The 18,862-nt window shown below is 49.8% G+C and overlaps 1 long non-coding RNA gene across 7 annotated transcripts in view; it reads left to right on the forward strand.

Moving 5' to 3' along the window:
• The first annotated feature begins 6,046 nt into the window (after positions 1–6,046).
• LOC122219533 overlaps positions 6,047–18,862 on the forward strand; it is a 54,814-nt gene continuing 41,998 nt past the window's right edge. For 6 of the 7 annotated variants that reach the window (XR_006202434.1, XR_006202433.1, XR_006202437.1 and 3 more), the window contains exons 1-2: positions 6,047–6,328; positions 6,685–6,765. This is a non-coding gene — a long non-coding RNA (uncharacterized LOC122219533). The remainder of the gene's footprint in view (positions 6,329–6,684; positions 6,766–18,862) is intronic. The other variant, XR_006202432.1, reaches the window with a different exon arrangement.

Consider the following 18,862-nt stretch of genomic DNA (forward strand, 5'->3'; position numbering starts at 1 on the left):
AGCTCCAATGGAATGTGAGGCTGTACTCTGGAGATGGGATTGTGTCATGGGCCTGCAGTGTTTATAAATTGGAGGATTTGAAGTAGTCAGAGGGTGAAGACCTAGGCCAAGAGGGGGTGCCCCTTGGCCCCAGTCTAGCCCCTCTTGGCCTCCTTGCACTAGAAAAGGGAGTGATTATTGTGTGCTGTTCTGGACCTTCTACCTGAACTTCTACCTTTCACCTGTTTCTGCCTCCTCCTGGCCCCAGCACCAGCACTCACTCCTGATTTTTTACTGTTTTTCCAGATCAGCTGAGAGTCAGACACTGCCCCCATTCAGGAATATGGAGGTCTGAGGGGGCTCAGAGAAACTCACTCCCAGCCCTGCATGGATGCGTGTGTCCACTCAGTGCAGGGAGGGAATATTGTTCTCCCTTGTCCTGCTGGATCCAGCCACTCCTTCTCAGAAAACTCCCTACATAGATCCATTTACAGGGGACCACCTTCACTAGGACTTGACTTTCTACCCTCTGCCCTCCTATCCCTCCTTGCTGCTCTTGCCCACCCTCTCCTCCCTTATCTCTCAGATGTCCACCCCTTTGCCCCCATCTGGAAAAAAATAGTTGGTCAGTTCCTGCCCCCCATAGAGTCTCTATTTCTTTGGTTTCAGCAGCTGTGCTGGACTGGTCAGACTCAGGCTCTGGGACTGACCCTGGTGTGGGGCACATAGAGGGAGACAAATCTCCGAACCCTCTTGTCTTAGGCCCTCTAGAAGCAGAGCTTGTGGCCAGGATTCAAGTGAAAGCCCAGGGGGCTAAGGATGAGGAAGAGGGAAATATGTGCACAGAAGACACAAAGCAAGGTGGTGCAATGCCTTACTGTCTTGACTTGCTTCACATGGGCCACAGAAAGACACTGCAGTTTGCTTGGCCAGAGTGTGTGCACTCAGCATGCGGTGGGACTCCTCTAGAAGGCTGTAAGGAGGAAGCACACCTTGCAGTAGCCCATAGCTTCTACCCACAACCTATCCCCATGGGGCAAGGTTCACAGCAAGCTTCTGGGTTCTGTCAACCAACCCTTGGTGGCATTCAGAAACCACAATGAAGTGTGGCCTTTCGTCTAAGCCTGAAGGTGGGGGGCAATGTCAGAGAGAGTAGGGAGGTAGTCAAGTCATTCGAGAAGAAAGGTTTCCATCTCAATATGGTCCAGCCCTCGTGCCACTGAGATCCATTCACGCCCTTGCATTATATCTGACTTCCCTACTACAACTTGGGGCCTCCAGTTTTGTCCAAGAGAACAAAGCTGTCATTACTTTTTCTGCAGAAAGGGAGGTACAGTCCACTGTAAACAAAGCCCCTTCAAGGTAATGCTAGCTGTGATCCCAAGGAAGATAAAGACAGGAGGGTTAATGAAGCAAGCCTTAGTCCCCACTACTATAGCTGGTCCTGATTCCGTAACTGATCTTGTCTCCCTCCTTCTCTTATCCTCAGTTAACCCTCTGCAGATCTAAACTACTTGCCAGATGAGATTATATGGGCTTTCATCCTTGGGAGCACTGATCCCTTGGTTGCCTTCCCTTTGGGGATTGTCACTGTTGAAGTTGTCCATCGTCAATTACAACTGGGTGGGAGTTTCTAAGAGATGTCCAGTGAAACTCCTGGCAGGGTTCAGACACAGCCTTCCCTGCCCTTATTGCATCGATATGTATTCTATCTACTGCTCTTATTCCTCCTGGCAATCAGGATCAATGGCTTGACCAATCCAGCAATGAATGTCCTTTTTTTGCTGTTGGTCCCCTGGCATAAAGAGCAGTCACAGCTTCCAGTTTAGTATGAATGTTACTCTGTTCCCTGGTACAGTTGCCACTGCATGGGAACTAGGACCCTTAACAAGCAGAGCCTAAAGTTTTGGGAACAAGAAGCAAAAACTGTGCAGATCTGAGACTGAGATGGGCCACTTGCACTTCCACATTGATTATGGGACCTGTAATTTCCAGGTATAGGGGACAAAGTGCTATCAAACAAATGCCATGTCCAGAAGTTCTGGGCCCAAACCCACATATGTCATGTTTCTGCCAGCAACTTCTGAGCATTCCACAGGCTGCTCCACTGTTCTGCCAGGCCCACTGTTTCTGGGTGATGAGGTACAACTTAGTAAGACCAATGTATCTGTTGAATTTACCACCATCTCATTACCTCATAGCATATGCAAAAATTAATGCAAAATGGATCAAAATCTAAATGTAAGAGCTGATGATGTTTAAGTCTTAGGTGACCTCATTATTGTACCTTCCTTATAGAAGCACTGTGGACAAGGAAGACAAACTCAAACCCCAAGCACACACTGGTTCTAGTAAGGACAAATAACTGTCCCCTCCAGGGTAGAAGGAAGGGATTCAGTGCAAGCCATGTGCCACCAGGGACTAGGCTGGTCTGCTGAGGAAGAGAACCACACTAGGTGTTCAGCATGGAGCTTGTTGTAGGCAGGTTGAGCCCTCAGAGTGGTAGGACGAGCTCAGCCTTAGTGAGGGGAGCCCATGCTGTTGGACCCATACATGACCCCCATTCCTGGCACCATGACCATTCTAATCAAAAGCTATTGTGCAGACATTTGAGGTGGACAGGAAAAGATTCACTCACCTCATGAATCATTGTGTCTGCTTTGTTGACAGCCACCTGGCATTTCTATCTCCTTTCCTATCTCATTCCTATTCTCCTGCTCTGCAGGGTGTTTGAGACCCAGAAGTTTGCACGCTTGGTGCCCACTTCCAAAAGTCTGTCCATCTGTCTTTCCGTAGCCCTCTTTCTCAGTGATCTTGGTTTTGTTCTTTCTAGGCTCCTGACCAATGAGCCAAGCGATTCACAACTTCCCATGAGTCAGGGAATACCCACATCTCAGACCACGTCTTCTTCTACATGAAGCTGATAACCAAATGTACTGCTCAGAGTTTTTTGCGCACTGGATAGTACTTCCCCTGACCACTGTCTTTTGGTGTCACCCCTCAGAGGGCCATAATATGACATCAGTCCACCTCAGACTCTCACCACCATATCACACTGACCATCTGTGGGTCCCTTCCTTGTCATTGGGTGATCACAGGAACTCTGAGAAGCCACACAAGCTTTATGACCCAATATCCCCCTCCACTCCTATCTTCCTGTGACTTCCTCTCTATTCCTGACTATTGGGAAGTGGTCCCTCACCCCTCTGGCCTCCAATTTCACTTCATACCCTTGTTGAACCAGGCCAGCAGGGAGATGGGGTGCTACTTCCTCCTGGGCCTTGGGGGTAGGGTGCTGCCTTCCCAATACCTTAGCATCCTCACAGCAGTAACAATATGATAACAACATCAACAATAGCTCCTGCGCATGAGATGCTCCTCGTGTGCCCCACAATGTGCTAATAGTCAGGGCCGAGACTAGAGCAAAAAGAACGAGGAGCTTAGGACACAAATTTTAAGAAGATCTCAGTGTCATACAAGTCCCAAATCCTTTAAATTTTGGGTTCCAGGCATTTGATTTTGTCTAGTCTTGACCCTACTAATAAACTCGTGGCATAGATTGTCTTCTTTCATTCTCATAAGTAAATACTGTTACCCCCCATTTTACAGATGAGGTAACTGACTAGGAGGTTCATTTGACAAAGTCACTCTGTTGGCAACTGGCACAGCCATGTTTTTCTGACTTTAAGGCCTAAGCTCTTAGCCTCTCAGCTGTATTAGCCCATCTTAGCCTGGCCTGAGCCCTGCGGGAAGCTCCCTGAGGGTGATCCTCCAGAAGAATCGAAATCCCACTCAGACGTGGGCCACAGGACCAGGTTGCACTGATGCAGGAAGGCTGCATCCGAGGACCTAGGGGAGAGTCCAACAGGATCAGTCAAGAGGATCTTTGGCTTCACGCAGGATAGAAGTCAAACGTGAGCCAGAGAAAGTGAAAACAGAGTTTGCTGAATAGCATGAGTGAGGAAAATAGCAGACAGAGTGTCTAGGAGGCTTGGAAAGGAGATAGGAATGAGTTTTGTCGTTGCTTGGGGCCATAGGGGGTTATACTGAAAAAAGATCTAGGGTATGTGTTTCTTCAGGAGTCCATGGTAGGGTCCAATCAAAGGCGGGTGTCAGGTGAACAATAGGTGTTATTTCATAAGTTACTGAAGAAGGTAGGGGTATTGATGCCAGCATCAGCTGAGGTTAGTTTGAAGGTAATGTCCTGGAACATGTTTGGGATCTGGCTCTTCTTAGATGTTATCAGGTGTTTGGGGCCTAGGACAAAACTCAGAGAAAGATTAACTTTCTTGCTTCCCCCACCCCTTGAAGTGGGAACATAGCTTCTTCGGCTTATTCACAGGCAAAATATGAAACATGAGTAAATGGGGCCTAGAGGAAAAACAGCAGAGATGCAACCTTTCTGCCGCGGAGTGCCTTCAGCTTCCTTACTTCAGTACCACGCCTTTTCTCAGAGCTGGCAAAGCAGAAACACGTTTTGTGCAGGCAACCAGAGGAGGGGGCTGCGCCAGAATGGGCAGGAAGGGGGCGCTTTCCCGAGCATGTCCACTAGATGGCTCCCCAACACCGAGTCACTGAGCTCGGGTGACCGAGTGGGCGGCCCCCCAGTGGAGATTCGCAGAGCAAGGCCCTCCCCTCTCCTCTGGCCAGCCTTCCCAGGACCCGGGGTTGAGGGTCCCGACCCAGATATGAGCCTCGGCCGTCCTCCCGAGCTCTGCCCACCGACCCAGGTTTCAAACCCTCCTCTGCTCTCCCCACCCTCCGAATCCTCCAGGGGATGATGGACTCAGGGCGCGGAGGCTTCCCGGGGCACACGGGAGAGCATCTTCTCAATTTCCTCTACGAATTGAGTCGTGCCCAGCGCCTCCCAGTGCCTCCACAGCACTGCCTCTTGCCTCCGTTCCCTTCCTGAATTCCCCAGGCCCTCCCTGTCACTCCCACCCTCTCAGCTTCTGCCAGTCTTCTGAGGCAGGGACCATTAAGGCCGTTTCCACAGATTTGGTGATGCAAATACATGCAAATATATGCAAATCGCCATGTAAAGGAGGCTTGCCACTGTGGTTCTAAGTGGCTGTCACAGCTTCTCTGACACCTGTTCTGAAAGACAGCTGCCCTGCCCCCCTCCTGCTCAGGAATCTATCTGATATTTACCCCCCTTTCTCTTCCAAAACTCTGGCTTCTGGTCCCCTTTCCTTCAGGGACCCTGGCTGGACACTTGGAGTCTTCTCTCCAAACTCTCTAGAGAGGGCAGGGAGGGAACCACATTTTATTGTGCACAGACTTTGGCCTCTGAAAATTACACCATTTCCTGGCTGTGTGGCCTTGGAAAAACAGCTAAACTTCTCTGAGCCTCAGTTTCATCAGCAGCAGAATGGGAATAATGATAGTATTCACCTCATAAGGTTGTTGTAAAGATTCCACTCAATACTACACGTAAAGTGCTTAGCACAGTACCTTTGAAGAACATAGGAAGTGCATTGGCTATTAACAATGTGATTATCATTGACCTTGCTGGTCATTGTATTCTGAGGGCTTGGGCTTTAAGACAGGTATGCAGATGGGCAGAGTTCTGGCATGCGCACATGGGGACTCATCCTTGTGCATGCATGTGCATACACGCGTGCACAGCTGACAGCCTCACGCACTGGCAGGGCACATGCTCGGGTACACACACATTCAGAAACACACACAGGAGGAGGCTGTGGGAGGTGGAATCTGAGTCATCGAGACCAGAGCTGTGGGTGGTGCTTTTGTCCTGATTTCCGGGGCTCCACGCTCCATTTCGAACAAGGAAATGTATGGGGGATGGCACAGCCAAGCCTCCAACTGAAGCTAGTTGTGTGGGCCCTTTCTTGCATCAGCCCCCTCCCCAGCTGGTCCCAACCCAGCTCTGTGTCATCTAGGCTTCTCTTTTCTCTGACCTTAATGCCACTAAGTCCCCACAGGTGGGGCTGGGCAGGCACACTGGGTCCTTGACGTCATAGCACAAGCCCTGGATGACATCATAGAGCAGGTGCTGCCTGCTCCCTGGAACATGCCCTAGGAGCTTGGTAAGTGTAGTGGGGAAGGAGGTTTGGGGGAGGTAACATATGGTGGTAGTTAAGAGCCCGTAATTGGGAAGGAGACAGACCCAAGTTCAATTAAGTCCTGGTTCTGCGTGACCTTTGGTAGTTTCCTTAAGCTCTTTGGATCTCAATTTCTTCACCAGTAGAATGAGGTCAGTCATACCTAACTCAGAGGGTTTTTGTATCTTTTCAATGAGATAATGCACATAAACATGTACTTTATTCAGTGCTGCATGTACTGAATGTTCATATGTGGCTGTCATTGTGGATGATGCTTATTGAAGGTGAGAGCAGATTTTCTGGGCAGACCCACCCCTAGCAGTTTTATCTATTTCCTGTAGAGCTGCCCCTCCTCCCACACCACTCAGGCCAGGAGGGAAGAAGAGGGCAGTGCTGCCTGGTACATGGGGTCTCAGAGGGCCACGTCCTAGGTTTGACATGGGTGGAGATATCATGCATGTGTCTCGGGAGACAGGTTCAGCCAGCTTTTCTTCTCTCACTGGGAGATACTGGTCAAGATGGGACAGAGTCTTGAAAGTTCTTTCTTTAGAAAGAAAGACACTACCATTTACTGTATACCTACGATGTGCCAGGTACCATGCTGGGTGCTATTCCACGTGAGCTCTTTTTACCTTCCCAGCAGTCCTGTGAAGTAGCTCCTGGCATCCCCAGTGCATGAGACAAGGAGAAAATGAGCGACTTTCCCAAGGACACAGAGTGGGTAAGCAGAGGAACTGGGATGCAGACAGACTCCCATTCCATGCTGTCTCACCACATCAGTGGTTTTAACTGATTCAGGTGGACTCCCTGAACATGGCATTAGGGAGTATCAGTTCCCTGAATGTGCAGGGGGAAGGTTCTCTATTTCTTGGGTCAGTCTCTTGAGAGCCTTGTGGGCAATGGCAGAGATGGTGTGAACTAGTTAATATACTGGAAGTGTCCCCAGGTGTCATGCACTTGGCTCCCAGCCAGTGGTTATATGACATCAGGGAAGGGACACAGGTGTATGGGACACAGGTGCATGGAGGTAGGGGGTGGCGTAGGGGCAGCCTAGACACCTGCTGAAGGCTCAGTCCTATGCCAGTGGGTAGCTGGGTGGGGAGGGGGAAGCAGCAGATGGACAGGGTCGGGGTGGGGGCAGGGATGCTGAGTCGGCTCTGAAGCCCAAGGTGACTCGAGAATCTGCCAGGAAGAGACAAATGTGAAGGAGAAGAAAGGAAGGGAGGGGAGGGGAGCTGTAGTGGAGGAGAAACTGAGGCAGCCCAGAAGGAAAATGGGATCAGGGCAGATGATAGAAAAGGGTTTGCAGTGTCTGGGGCAAGATGACACAAGTTCTTAACCGAACTCTAATGGCAAGAATTGTTCTTTAGTTTCCTCAGCTACAAACCAGGGTACAAATAGTGCGTGTACCCCAAGAACCTCTAGTTCTCCACCACTAGAACCTAAACTTCATTTTGGCCTAGCTGCCAAGGAACGAGCCACAGGGAACTTAGTTACTATTGGGCCCAGGAAGGGCCAACTTTGGAGGGCTCCAGGGGGTGGCTTCCTACCCCAGTCTAACCACATACTCATTTCTCCAAACAATGGTCACTTTTTCCTCTGGCCCCAGATTGATAGGCCTGCATAGTAGGCGCTCCAAGAACATTCACTGAAAAGATGAAATGAACAATTGGCTGGTACATTGGTCAACAATTGCACCTTAGCTGCTTTACTGTCAGCAAATAGTTCTGGAGCATCCACTTGTTCTTAGCAAAGAAGACCCAGTCCTCACCCTCAGGATCTAATAGATCAGTGAGTAAAGAGTCTAAGGTGGCAAAGAGTGTTAGCAGGGTGCCTTCAGAGGTGCTCCCAAACCAAGGCCAAGAGGAAAAGGTGGCCAACGTTTGGAGGAAAAAAAATATGTGTGGTTAGGCTGGGTTGGGGAGCCAGCCCCTGGAGCCTTCTGAAACAGGCCCTTCCCGGCCCCAACAGTGATTAAGGTCCTTGTGGCTGGTTACTCGGCAGCCAGGCCGGAAGAAAAAGCCCGTAATTAACAAGCTGGCACTCACACAACCACATGTCGGCACGCCCAAGTGCTAGGATAGCTGTCTGTCAGTTGTAGCTGCTGGTGGAATTTTTTAGACAGCTGGGCTCAAGCCGGGAAATGAATATAAGTTACATTTCTATGCATCGTTGTTCATGGTGGTAAAAAAAATTAATCAGTGACATAGCTGTGACACATACTCATTTAAGAGTCTACAGAGAAATGTTCATTTGTCAGAGGCAGCAAAGAAGAGATTATGTGTCAGCCGGGGAGGGGTGAAATATTTATACAATGGCTAATAAACACCGGTGTGTAAGGGGGTCAATTGATTGTGTCAGTGGCCACATGACAAATACACCATTGAGCAGCCATGGGTACTACCCCTGTGCCCGGGGGCTCCATTCTGATGACAAATATACAACGTGTTACTGTTAATGCTCCCCACCGACCACTGGCTCGGCCCTCTTTGCCGTCTGGGCAACCGCAGATTACTAGGAAGCAGAAATCCCATGGAAGCTGCCTACCCCCAAATTCATTAAGTTGAACTTGAAGTTGGTAAATTACTCCCCAAATACCAAAACAGCTGCAAAAAAAACATTTCTTTGTGTATGTGCTGTTTTTTAAAACTTCATGTTTCTGAATTTCAGAAGGCCCAGAAAATGATTGGTCTTTTTCCCTGTCTCTACCAAGACCATATACCAGCACTCCGATGCAGACCTCACTCTGCCCCATCCCCTCATGGGCACAGTGGTCTTTCTGGGCCTAGACCCCCACCTGCCATTGCCTAAAGGGATAGCAGTCAGATCAAGACATTTGTCATTCCCAGGGAGGAAGCCCTTGACTCTCACTTCCCCGTATGGACTTGTGAGAATGGCCATCAAGTTTTTCAGAAGGGGACGGACATCCTATCAGCAATGAACACTACTAGTTTTTGAGCCCCAATCACATACCAGGCTCTGTGTCAAGCACTCTACATACATTATTTCACTGAGCCTTATACAACCCTTGAGGTAGGTCCAGCTGTATAGCAAGAAAACCAAAACTCAGTTTGTCTAAGGCTCCCAGTTACGTGGTTGGAGGTGGGACTCCAAGCAGGTAGGACTCTGGAGCACAGCCTTCTCCATCCTGGCTTGCCTGTTCCACCATTGTTGGAGCTGTGTGTCTCATGGTTAACACCTGAAACTCTTTTCTTTTTTAAGTTTACTGATTTATTTTGGGAGAGAGAGCAAGCGAGCACGAGTGGGGAAGGGCCGAGGGAGAGGATCCCAAGCAGGTTCCATGCTGTCTGTGAAGAGCCCAACATGGGGCTGGATCCCATGAACCATGAGATCATGACCTGAGCTGAGATCAGTAGTTGGATGCTTAACTGACTGAGCCACCCAGGTGCCCCTAACACCTGAAAATCTTAATCCTCGTGTTGAAACAATTCAGATTCTAAGGGATTAATTTATAACCCAGAAGATTGTAAACTTGTGGAGGCAGAGGCTGTGTCCCAAGCTCTTTGCTCACTGCATTCACTCCAGAAAAACTTGGCTGATTCTCCTTTCTTAACTGGGGAGGGTAGAGCCACTCCCAATCCCTAAAATGCTCCAACCATCTTGGCTGAGAACTATGGGACTTGTTCCCACCCCTGTCCCCGTGACTGAGAGAGGCCCCCTCCTCTCTTGTGCACCTGCTCCCAGCCTAGAACCTGCTGCCAGATGCTGTACTGCCCCTATCGTTCCTGTGAGGGCATCCAGCATCCAACATCGTCATTTGATTTGGAATGCGATGACACCCTGAGAAAACAGTTGCAGATGAAATTTCACACATATCTGTGAATGTGGAGATTATAGATAAGCACACGTTGCAGCTTGTTTTTACTTTTAAAAATGAGATTCCTTCCTTACAAAGTGGTATTCCACTTTAGATTTCCCACTGTGGAACTGTTAATAATAATAATATTAATGATAGTGATCATAATACAAGTTGTGTTTATTGAGCATTTATTATATGCTAAGTGCTTTGTGTGTTCTTTTGTATAATCCTCACAATCCCATTTTACAAATGAGAAAAACAGAGAAATTAAGTAATTTGCCCACAGACACACATAACTAGTAGGAGGTGGGATTTGAACCTAGGTGTACCATCTGCAGGGCCTCTGGACTCTTATCCATTAAGGCCTGAGTTCTCTCGTATTGCACTGTAGTGACCCCACCCAGCCCAGCCCCTGTCTTTAGCCATGTTGAAGTACTCTAGCTCCACAGTTGGTCTTGTTTTCTTTGCACCTGGGCCTTTGCAAATGCTGTTCCCATTGTCTAAAATGCCCTCCCTTCTATTTGCTCTCAGCTGGGTACTCCTTGGGGACCACTGTGGAGAAGCTTTGGCTCTCACGTCTTACCCTATCCACAAACCATCCCCCTACCCTGGCCTCCAAAGTCTCCCCCAAGCGCAGCCAAGGGTGCCCTAGAAGCCTGCCCTCCCATATTCCCACAGCCTGCAGGGCTGGCTCCAAGGGTCTAGGACAAAAGGTGACTGGGAAAGATCTTGCACAAGAGTGGACCACATTCCCAGTGCCAGACCCATCCTCCACATGGCCTCCACAGCATCCTTAACATAGTTCTGACCGGATCACTGCCCTGCCACATGCCCCTCTCAACACTGTACGAGCCTCATTTTTCCTCTCTCCTCCAGCCAAACTGTCTCACCTACGGGGTCCCTGAACAGGTGCTACTCTCTCTTGCCCTCGGCTCTTTCTGCTTGAAGCATCCTTCCTTCTTTCTCTGCTGCCTGACAGGTACTCATCTTTCAAGATTCATTTTGGTTTCCCTTTCCTCCAGGAAGCCTTCCCAGACTTCTTGAGCCTGAGCTAGCTCCTGCAGAGCAGGAGATTGGGATACTGCCCACTGTGGTATTCCTAATGCCAGGCATGGAGGAAAGCTTCAATGAATGTTTGTCAAATGAATGTCTGAATAAATGAGTGATCTGGGAGTGCAGAGAACCATAGAGAAGAGAGACCCCTAAGAATCCCAGACTCCAGGGGAGGAGATTCTGGAAGTTAAGGGTCTGAGGAGTCTCAGTTAAGCCAGGGAGAGCTTAAGGATGGGCTTCAATTTAGATTGTTCAAACAGACCAGCATTGTCCTCATGGATGTTAAAAGCTTTGTGGCCCCAGGAAAGTTACTTAAATTCTCTGAGCTTCGGCTACATCATCTGTAACATGGGGGCTAACGATATTACCAATATCATAAGGTTGTGTTGGGAATTAAATGGGATAAACAATTCAAGTCGTATATATGTTCTTGACAGCTACTGTTGTTGCTGCTGCTGTTGAGAGACTGACGAGGCAGAGGAGCTGAGAGGAGTGGCTGTATAAGCTACTCCAGGGTCCTGGGCAAGGGGACAATTAAGAGGAACCTGTATCTGGGGCCTGGTTTTGGCCCCCACAGGCTGTGTGACCTCAGACAAGATTCTTCCCTCTCTGAGTCTTGGTTTTCTCCTCTACAAAATAAGGACATTAATTTCCCTTCCAGTAACTACCCAATAGGATTACTGTGGGAGATCATATGAGATAATATACGTGAAAAAGCTTTGAAATGTGTTCAGGGCTGTATAAATGCAAGGGATTATGCTTATCTACAGGCAGTTTGTAGGGACTTAATTATTAGTCAGCATCTGCAGGCACCGAAGCTTTGGCGCAGCCCTGTAAATGTTCCCTTGGTAGCCCCTTGGTAGAGAAAGGGCCCGATGGAGGAACTGAGGCTGGGTTGTCAGCATGTGTTCAGAGGACCTTGGCAGTGGAGAGTAGGGTGGGAAGGTGGCACTGAATGGTACAGCACTGGTACCGTCCCCTTCCCCTGACAGGATCTGATCTCTGGTTCTAGGGCTTCTATCCACCCTTGCAGAGGTGGGAGTCTGCAGAGAGGGAGAGGAAACACCTTGGCTTCAGGTGTGAAGGGCTTCAGATGCTGCCAGGGGCGCCTCTTCTGGGTTTGCTCCTGGCAGCTCGGCAGGCTGGAGGAGCTAGAGACAGGCAGCAGCTGGCAATGACTCGGCATTTGCTAGGCCTGACTGGCTGGTGAGGGAAAGGGGTGCCCGGCCTCCTGGTGTTTGCACACCCAGAGCTATGTTCTTTGGAGGGTGGAAAGGAGGTGGTCCCAGGTTTCCCAGATTGGCCTGCCCTCCAGAAGCTCAGAGCAAGCACAACTCTTCATCAGGGATAGGCAACCAAGCCTGAAAGGGCCCAGCCAGAGGAGTGCCCTAGCAGGGCATGGCCTGGGAGTGGATGGCTGTGGAGGAAGGGAATAAAAGATGGGTTGGAAAGCAAAGACCTGGCCCTGAGATGTCAGAAGTCATTCCTCTGAAGACAGGGAGGAAGGTCAATGGGAGGTTCTAAAACAGGAGGCATGGAGTCCCAGTGACATCCATTCATTTATTTACTCATCCAAAATATATCTTGAGCACCTACTATGTAGCTGAAGATAGAGCAGTAAATAAGAGGGAGCTATCCCGACCTTGTGGAGTTTAGTCTTGCAAAAGAGATGGATATCAAGCATGCATATTCCCCAGGGGAAGTACAGGAGGCTTCAGAAGGGGAAACAAGAGGCTCCACCCAGCCTCCACAGTGGAAAGGCCTTTCCCGAGAAATGAGGTTCGAGCTGAGGCCAGAAAGAGCCAGCCAGAATGGGGGTGGATTCAGTTCAATTCGACAAATATTTATGGCTCATCTACTTTTGATGAACCAACACACCAAGTCTCTGTCCTCAAGGAGTTAGATTTTTGAAGGGAAAAGTGTCCCAGGAGGAAGGAACTGCATGTGTGTAGGCAAAGGCACAAGGGGCCCAGGATACCACAGAAGCCACCAGGAGCTTGGGTGCAGAGGGCAGAAGAGATGAGAGGCAAGGTGGGAACAGAAGACTCACCGTGGGCCATATAGTGCATTTGGAGATTGTCCCAAGGCAGTGAATGAGATGCTTAGATTTGTGTGCTTGAAAAGCCACTCTCAAGTATCCAGTGGCACCAGGGGCAGGTGAAAAATCACATGTAGGAGCTTCTGTCCCACGTTCCCTGCTATCAGGCCAGGTGTGAAGGCAGGGCAGGGTGTATGTAGGCTGCATGTCTAAACTGCTGTCAGACTGTGTCTGTCACTGACCCAGTGTGGGAGGGACTGAGTAAGTGCGTCTGCCTCACGCCTCCTCACACCTTTATTAGGGTTGGTGAGCTAGCCGTGATCAACAATAATCCTCACGTGGGCCTGGCGCCTCTGTCCATTTGAGTTTCACAAGAGATCTGCCCAGGAAGCAGAGCCAGTATTCCTACTCCCATTTTACAGATAATGATATCAATAACAATAGCTGACATTATTGAGTGTTTAACTGTGTGAAGAGCATGTGCATATACTACCTCATTCATTAGCCTCAGGAACCACCTCCATTTTACAGAAGCATTTACAGAGAATTGCCCAAGAGCACACAGCTTGTAAAGAGCAGAGCTGAGACCAGAACCCTGTTCTGATCCCCTTTATGGGGATCTTCCTGAGCAGGCAGTAACCTGGTAGTGCTGGAACAGCCCCGCCTCCTGAGCTCAAATGGTGAGCTTCGTCCCTTCATACCCCTATCCCTACACCCTGTCTGCCCCCACCCCCACCCCCTTGCAGGCCAGGGCTCCTGAAATCCTGAGTCTCTGTGCCTGAAATCTGGCAGGCCCCAGCCCCCAGCAAGCACTGGTGCTCTCCTAAATCTTTCCAGAGCAGAGACCCCTCCTGCTTTCATCTCAGAGCCTCACTTGGTCAGAACAGACAGGAGAGGCAGGATCGATGTGCAGAGAACTCAGTAATAATCCCCGCGCAGGCAGTCAGGCTTCTGTATAAAGACAGATTAAAAACTCATTGGGTTGAGATAAGGAAATAATTCAGCCAGTTGGCCACAGTGGGAAAGCCTGAGGCTGCAGGTGCTGGTGGTGGTACATGTGAGGGGGTGGCCTTGGGAAGCTGCACCTCCCCCACCTTCGCTGCACCCTCAGAGCCACCTTTGCTGCCTGCCTTGAAGCCAAAGCTGACAAATCCCAGTCCCCCAGGGAGCAATGAGGGGGAGGCAGGCTGGGGGAAGCCGAGAGCACAGTTGCTGCCTAGCTCCACACCCTGGTTTATTTCCTCCACAGCAGTGAAATTATTTTTCTCATTTATTTGTTTACTTGTGTGCTGTCTGTCTCCTCACCCAGACTATAAGCCCCATGAGGCCAGGGATCTGTTGGTCTTGCGTACTGCAGTGTCACCAGCACATAGTAGGGACTTCTTAATAACTGTTGAGTAAATGAACGCATGGGTTGGAATCCTGGCTCTTACCACGCACTTCTAGGTCTGTGATCTCGCTGGGCCTCCGTCCACTTGGCTGAAAAATGGGCCCAGTAGTATCCCCCAAAGATCTCAACCCAGCGCCTGGCTCCTATGAGGGTCTAGATGAGGATTGTTAAACTGATTAGAAAATTGAAAATGTGTCTGACACGTGAGGCGCCATCAGGGGGAGCCCTTGTGCAAGGCGCTCGGCTAGCTGCGCCCTCCGCTGGCTCCCGGGTGAGTGCAACCAAGGCCGCCCCCTAGTCTTCCGCCCCCACCTTTGGGGGGGTTACCTCCTCCCCACTCGGGCCCATTCACACGCCCACCCCAACTCCGGCGCGCGTGCCTGCTCCGGGGACGGTCTCCGCAGCCCTGTGTCCCCTCCCCCTCTCCCGTCCCAGACTCCTTCCGCCCACGCGGCCCCATATGCTGGAAGGGCCTCCCACTCCCCATCTGTCGAGCCACTTCCTCGCCGCCGTCCCCTCCTCCGGGAAGCTGGTCGTGATTGAGGGGTGGAGGAGGGCCGACGTCTCACGGAACAATCTCCTTCCACGCCCCACTCCCCCAACCACCAGGCTTTGCAAAAATGCCCTCTGCCTTGTGGGCACGAACGCCAGGGCCAACCTCTGATCCTGGAGTTGGGTTGTGCCAACTGATGCAAGTGAGAACCCTGTGTGTGCTGAATTCAGTCCTGTGGGCAAACGTGCCGAGGCGGAGAGTGGGAGGGCCTGGAAGGACACCCTAGTGTTAGGCGGGCTGACTGGTGGCCTGCTCCTCTGGCCCTGCAGCACGCAGGTGCCAGATCCCAGGGTCAAGCTCCCAGGCAGTCAACTCAGTGACCGGGGCAGACACTTGGGAACGAGGGACAGAGCCACAGTCACTAGGAGCGGACACACGGCCGAAGGAGCACGGTGTGGAGGAACACGGCTTCCTTTTCTCGCCTGAAGGACCGGTTTCTTTTCGCAGATTGATTATTGCTGTGTGTGTGTGTGTGTGTGTGTGTGTGTGTGTGTGTGTGTGCGCGCGCGCGCGCACTTTCGGGTGTTCTTAGTTGGCTTTTTTTTTTAATGTACCTTGCTTGTCTAATGAGTGTTTGATTGCACCTACATCCGGAGGCTGTTTTAATGAAAGGTGAAGGCTCCAAGAGGGAAATAAATAAAGGATCATTTCCCCATCCTCTGACCCCCCTCCTCGCCCAACAACAGCTCTGCATCCACAGCTGTCTTCTGGAGCCTATGCCCCCGTGAAAGTATTCTGTTCCTGTTTGAATGTTCCTATGTAAATGCTGCTGCTCTCCCGAGGAAATCACACCCTTCAAACGGTCACTCCCAGGGCTTTTATTAAGGGTGTGAGGGGGGAGATGAATGAGGGGACAGAAGCTCTCAGGGAGAGGAGGAAGCCTTCCTAGCTGGCCTGAAAGCTTAACTGCAGATTTGCTCACCCACTGGTTGAGCTCATGCCCACTGTGTGCCTGGCCTTTTGCTGAGAGCTATGGATCCAGAGAAAGCAGGCACAGGTTAGTACCAGTGTCATCAGTTCAATTCATCAACTGTTTGTTTAGCATCCCAGGACCACATTTTGACCCTGAGGAATTAAGTTCGGAGAGCTACAGTTTCCTCATCTGTAGAATGCAGCTGGGTGGCTCAGTCGGTTAAGCATCCGACTTTGGTTCTGATCATGATCTCATGTTTTGTGGATTCGGGTCCTGTGTTGGGCTCTGTGCTGACAGCTCAGAGCCTGGAGCCTGCTTCAGATTTTGTGTCTCCCTCTCTCTCTCTGCCCCTCCCCTACTCATGTTCTGTCTCTCTCTCTCTCTCTCTCTCAAACATAAACATTAAAAAATATTAAAATGAAGATGAAAATGAGATCGCAGGTGTAAAGTTCTTAGTACTGTGCCTGGCACAAAGTAAGCACTTAATAAATGCTATTCTTATTATTTTATTATTATCTACTATGTAGGTAGCAGTGTAAGGACTGTGAGAGGGCAAAGTATTGGGGCACAGACCTAGCTGAACTCTGTCCCATCCACCCCTCGGCAGATAACTGCTGAATGCCTAGGTACCAAGCACTGTTTTCTGCCTTGTGAACACAGTGGTGAGACAGGTAGACCTGGCCTCCGTGCACAGAGAGCTTGTGGGTAGCAGAGAATATCAGATCCCTACACAGGCTCTTTGGTGGCAGGGTGGGCAGAGCTCTAACACAGCAAGCACAGGCAGCTGTGGGAGCTCAGAGCAGGGGTACTTTACCCTAACTGTCTTCCCTGCAGAAGGCAGTTTAGCTAGACGGAGGTGTGGAGGGTGGGGTGAGGATGTGTGACAGATGGGTCAGAGAATGTCCTAGGCATGTGGAACTGCCTGCTGGAAGGCACAGAGGTTAAGAGAATGAGCTCATGGTTGGTTATAGAAATGAAATATCAGTTTCTCATGATGGTGAACAGACAGTTTTGGGATAAGATGCCTAGATTCAAATCTTTGGTCTGCTGTTTCCTAGCTGCATGACCTTGGTCACGTTATTTAACCTCTCTGTGCCTCAGTTTCCTATTCTGTAAAATGGGTATATTCCTAATAAGGAGTTAATAATAGTGCCCATTTCATTGGATGGTTGTGCACAGTAAATGAAATGATACCCATAAAGGGCTTAGCCCAGGTCTGGCATAAGGTAAACATTCAATAACTGTTAAACAGTAATATTATTCACTCTGCTGAAGATGAGACCACAGCATTGGGAGGTGAGTGGGAGGTTCAGATCATGAAGGACCTTATAATCCATGTTAAGGTGTTTGAACAAGCCTAAAAACAATGGGGAATTAGTGGAGCAACAAGATCAAATCTGTAGTCATCCTTGGCATCATTCTGGACTTCTCTCTCTCTCTCTCTCTCTCTCTCTCTCTCTCTCTCTTTTTTTTCTGGCTTTCTCTCTTTCGCTCTCCACATCCAATTCATTAGCAGATATTGTCATCTCTCCCTTCATAAATCATCCAGCGTCTGACCACTTCTTACCACTTCCACAGCCACCACCCTGGTCCAAGCCATCATTGTCTCTCCCCACATTGTTCCAGTGGCCTCCTAACTGGTCTCCCTAATTCCCCCCTTGTCCCCCTACAATCAGTTCTCCATGAAGGAGCTAGAGGGATCTCGTTAAAATGTAGATCAAATTGTGTCACTTCTCTGCTCAAACCCTCCAATGGCTTCACATCATTCTCAGAGTCAAAGCCAAAGTTTTTTAAATGGCCTACAAACCCTGCAAGGTATGGCCTCTTGCCAAATCTCTCCCTCTTCTCCTACTCCTCTAGCCTTGCTGGTCTCTTTGCACTTTCTCAAAACATGAACTTGCCAAGCACAGTCCCAGCTGAGGATTTCGTGCTTGCTGTTCCATCTGCCTGGAAGAGCCCCAGGTGTCAGTGAGGTCACTCCTTTCTTCCTTCAGATGTCTGCTCAGTGAGGGCTTCCCCCCCCCCCCCCCCCCCCCCCCCCGCCAACACCTCATCTTTTGAGTAAAAGGCCTCTCTCCTGCCTGAGCACTCCATATTTCCCTCCTCTGCTTTTTTCTGTCCATGACAGTTACCACTCTCTAGATACTATATATTGACTTGGATTATTTCTTATTGGCCTCTACCTCCCCGCTGGAATATAAGGTCCATGAAGGCAAGGGCTTTGTCTTATTTCTTGCTTTGCCCAGCATACAGAACTGTGGCATGGCACATCGTAAGCTCTTGATAACTATTTGTTGAATGAAGAAGAAATAAATGAGTATGCATCAGAGAAAGACCACTGTGGTGTGGTGTTCACAATGGATGGGGTGGGGTGGGGCAACAGTGGTGGCAGTATGGGGGAACTTGGTAATTTCCCCAGGGAAGGCTGATGGACAGTTCGCATGGGCCACGGTGGCCGAGCTGGAAAGCAGGGTGTGGTCTGGAGAGAGGCTTAGGTGTCTGTAGAGTTTGGGAACTGTCCAGCTGTGAGAGAAAGGATGAGGTGAAAGCCAGTGATGTTGGCCCATTTTTGGTCTGGCATCTTGATGAACAGTGGTTCTTGTGACACAGTTGGGGAAGGGGAAGCAGCTTGGGTTGAGAGGTTTTTGATATAAGCCTATCTGAACCTCAGTTGCCTTATTTGTAGAATGAGAAGGATTCTACATCCCCACTTTCTGCTTTCTGGGGTGGTTATGGAGACAGAGATAAAAGAAATGGAAGCCCTATGTATGAGTGTCTAGTGGGTTCCCATATATGAAGGAGCATTAGTATTGGTATTCGTAGTAGTAGTAGGAGTAGTATAGTAGTAGTACTGTTAGTATTATTATTAAAATCCATCATTTGGGGAGATCTGACAGGCCAGTGAGATGAGAACCTGCGGCAGAACCTAATCAAATGCCAGCCTAGGTCGAAGCAAATGCCAGAAAGCACAGTTCAGTCGATATATGCAGTGGGTGGTCAGGGAGGGGAGAGAATATTGCGGGCTGAGCTGTTGGAGGCTGTTCAGAGCGG

This window comes from Panthera leo, chromosome A1, assembly GCF_018350215.1.
Source record: "Panthera leo isolate Ple1 chromosome A1, P.leo_Ple1_pat1.1, whole genome shotgun sequence".
NCBI lineage: Eukaryota > Metazoa > Chordata > Mammalia > Carnivora > Felidae > Panthera > Panthera leo.